Raw genomic sequence first — 3989 nt, 5'->3', positions numbered from 1 at the left:
GTCAGAAAGCAGCTTATATATTGCCCTGGAAAGAGCAGTGTTTTAGGAGTGTGCAGTAAAATCGTGTTTCTGGACAAGGGAGGCATAAGTGCGCTGCGCTCCTAAGCTATCTCCCTGCGAGACACACTGCCAAAGCTTTTCGTTATCCTGCAGTCTAGTGCAGACGCACACTACGGCTCTCGGCTGCTGTCCGAAGCCAAACGCCGGTGGCCGGCGTCTTTCGGCTGAAGCAGCGCTTCGGAGCGTACGGCTGCCGCTCCGCTGCTGTGTGCGCGAAGCAGCCGCTTCTCCTGCTCCGGGAGCCGGACAGAGCGGTAGCTTGTACGAGGGCGAAGAACGAAGTCGAAGAGCACCGGGCTTCTGCGCGCACCCTAAGGACTGCTAGAGGACCGTGGTGGACACTCGCCTGCGTCTTCAATTCCATTCTAGCATCCTTATGGAAGGTGTTCCAGGACAATTCTCCTGAGTTTTGAATTCGTCCTGATGCAGCCCCTCCTGGGAAACTCGTGCTCGTCCTCTGAGGCTCCGAGTGCAGAGACCTCGATGGCAACTGCAGAAATGAAGCACTCCGTTGAGTTGTCGAGAAGCAAGAACATAGCCAGCGCCTTGTGTTTGGGAGTCAGCAGCACCTGGACTTTTGCGATTGCTTTCACTGTGCACTGAATGCCACGACGGCATGGGCACGTTAAAACAACGAGCTGAGCAAGAGTCCCCGAAAGATCACGGCCGTCAGAAAGCAGCTTATATATTGCCCTGGAAAGAGCAGTGTTTTTGGAGTGTGCAGTAAAATCGTGTTTCTGGACAAGGGAGGCATAAGTGCGCTGCGCTCCTAAGCTATCTCCCTGCGAGACACACTGCCAAAGCTTTTCGCTATCATGCAGTCTAGTGCAGACGCATACTCCGGCTCTCCGGAGCTGTCCGAAGCCAAGCGCCGGTGGCCGGCGTCTTTCGGCTGAAGCAGCGCTTCGGAGCGTACGGCTGTTGTGTGCGCGAAGCAGCCGCTTCTCCTGCTCCGGGAGCCGGACAGAGCGGTAGCTTGTACGAGGGCGAAGAACGAAGCCGCAGAGCACCGGACTTGTGTGCACAGCCTACGGGCTGCTAGAGGAAGGTGGCTGCACCTCCCTAACCTATCAATTCACAGCTGGCATGCTCTATGGAGCTGTTCCAGGACAACTTTCATTGCTTATGGGTTCGTCCTGATACAGCCCCTCCTGGGAAACTCGTGCTCGTCCCCTGAGGCTCCGAGATGCAGAAACATCGATGGCAGCTGCAGAAATGAAGGGCTGCGTTGAGTTGTCGAGAAGCAAGAACATAGCCAGCGCCTAAGTGTCTGGGAGTCAGCAGCTGCTGCACTTTTGCGATTGCCTTCACTGTGCACTGATTGCCGAGACATGTGCACGCTAAAAAAACAAGGTGGGCAAGAGGAGGAAGAGAGTACGGGCATCAGAGAGCATCTGGCATCATGTCCTGGAAACTGCAGTGTTTTTGGAGAGTACAGCAAATCCGTGTTTCTGGACAAGGGAGGCATAAGTGCGCTGCGCTCCTAAGCTATCTCCCTGCGAGACACACTGCCAAAGCTTTTCGCTATCATGCAGTCTAGTGCAGACGCACACTACGGCTCTCCGGAGCTGTCCGAAGCCAAGCGCCGGTGGCCGGCGTCTTTCGGCTGAAGCTGCGCTTCGGAGCGTACGGCTGCCGCTCCGCTGTTGTGTGCGCGAAGCAGCCGCTTCTCCTGCTCCGAGAACCGGACAGAGCGGTAGCTTGTACGAGGGCGAAGAACGAAGCCGCAGAGCACCGGGCTTCTGCGCGCACCCTAAGGACTGCTAGAGGACCGTGGTGGACACTCGCCTGCGTCTTCAATTCCATTCTAGCATCCTTATGGAAGGTGTTCCAGGACAATTTTCCTGAGTTTTGAATTCCTCCTGATGCAGCCCCTCCTGGGAAACTCGTGCTCGTCCTCTGAGTCTCCGAGTGCAGAGACCTCGATGGCAACTGCAGAAATGAAGCACTCCGTTGAGTTGTCGAGACGCAAGAACATAGCCAGCGCCTTGTGTTTGGGAGTCAGCAGCTGCTGGACTTTTGCGATTGCTTTCACTGTGCACTGAATGCCACGACGGCATGGGCACGTTAAAACAACGAGCTGAGCAAGAGTCCCCGAAAGATCACGGCCGTCAGAAAGCAGCTTATATATTGCCCTGGAAAGAGCAGTGTTTTTGGAGTGTGCAGTAAAATCGTGTTTCTGGACAAGGGAGGCATAAGTGCGCTGCGCTCCTAAGCTATCTCCCTGCTAAGACACACTGCCAAAGCTTTTCGCTATGATGCAGTCTAGTGCAGACGCACACTCCGGCTCTCCGGAGCTGTCCGAAGCGAAGCGCCGGTCGCCGGCGTCTTTCGGCTGAAGCAGCGCTTCGGAGCGTACGGCTGTTGTGTGCGCGAAGCAGCCGCTTCTCCTGCTCCGGGAGCCGGACAGAGCGGTAGCTTGTACGAGGGCGAAGAACGAAGCCGCAGAGCACCGGACTTGTGTGCACAGCCTACGGGCTGCTAGAGGAAGGTGGCTGCACCTCCCTAACCTATCAATTCACAGCTGGCATGCTCTATGGAGCTGTTCCAGGACAACTTTCATTGCTTATGGGTTCGCCCTGATACAGCCCCTCCTGGGAAACTCGTGCTCGTCCCCTGAGGCTCCGAGATGCAGAAACATCGATGGCAGCTGCAGAAATGAAGGGCTGCGTTGAGTTGTCGAGAAGCAAGAACATAGCCAGCGCCTAAGTGTCTGGGAGTCAGCAGCTGCTGCACTTTTGCGTTTGCCTTCACTGTGCACTGATTGCCGAGACATGTGCACGCTAAAAAAACAAGGTGAGCAAGAGGAGGAAGAGAGTACGGGCATCAGAGAGCATCTGGCATCTTGTCCTGGAAACTGCAGTGTTTTTGGAGAGTACAGCAAATCCGTGTTTCTGGACAAGGGAGGCATAAGTGCGCTGCGCTCCTAAGCTATCTCCCTGCGAGACACACTGCCAAAGCTTTTCGCTATCATGCAGTCTAGTGCAGACGCACACTCCGGCTCTCCGGAGCTGTCCGAAGCCAAGCGCCGGTCGCCGGCGTCTTTCGGCTGAAGCTGCGCTTCGGAGCGTACGGCTGCCGCTCCGCTCTTGTGTGCGCGAAGCAGCCGCTTCTCCTGCTCGGGGAGCCGGACAGAGCGGTAGCTTGTACGAGGGCGAAGAACGAAGTCGAAGAGCAACGGGCTTCTGCGCGCACCCTAAGGACTGCTAGAGGACCATGGTGGCCGCTCGCCCGCCTCTTCAATTCCCTTCTAGCATCCTTATGGAAAGTGTTCCAGGACAATTTTCCTGAATTTTGAATTCGTCCTGATGCAGCCCCTCCTGGGAAACTCGTGCTCGTCCTCTGAGTCTCCGACATGCAGAGACCTCGATGGCAACTGCAGAAATGAAGGGCTACGTTGAGTTGTCGAGAAGCAAGAACCTAGCCAGCGCCTTGTGTTTGGGAGTCAGCAGCACCTGGACTTTTTCGATTGCCTTCACTGTGCACTGAATGCCACGACGGCATGGGCACGTTAAAACAACGAGCTGGGCAAGAGTCCCGAAAGATCACGGCCGTCAGAAAGCAGCTTATATATTGCCCTGGAAAGAGCAGTGTTTTTGGAGTGTGCAGTAAAATCGTGTTTCTGGACAAGGGAGGCATAAGTGCGCTGCGCTCCTAAGCTATCTCCCTGCGAGACACACTGCCAAAGCTTTTCGTTATCCTGCAGTCTAGTGCAGACGCACACTACGGCTCTCGGCTGCTGTCCGAAGCCAAACGCCGGTCGCCGGCGTCTTTCGGCTGAAGCAGCGCTTCGGAGCGTACGGCTGCCGCTCCGCTGCTGTGTGCGCGAAGCAGCCGCTTCTCCTGCTCCGGGAGCCGGACAGAGCGGTAGCTTGTACGAGGGCGAAGAACGAAGCCGCAGAGCACCGGGCTTCTGCGCGCACCCTAAG

Source organism: Lonchura striata, chromosome 7, assembly GCF_050655825.1.
Source record: "Lonchura striata isolate lonStrDom1 chromosome 7, ASM5065582v1, whole genome shotgun sequence".
In the NCBI taxonomy this organism is placed as follows: Eukaryota; Metazoa; Chordata; class Aves; order Passeriformes; family Estrildidae; genus Lonchura; species Lonchura striata.
Note: the sequence above shows the minus strand (reverse complement) of the source record.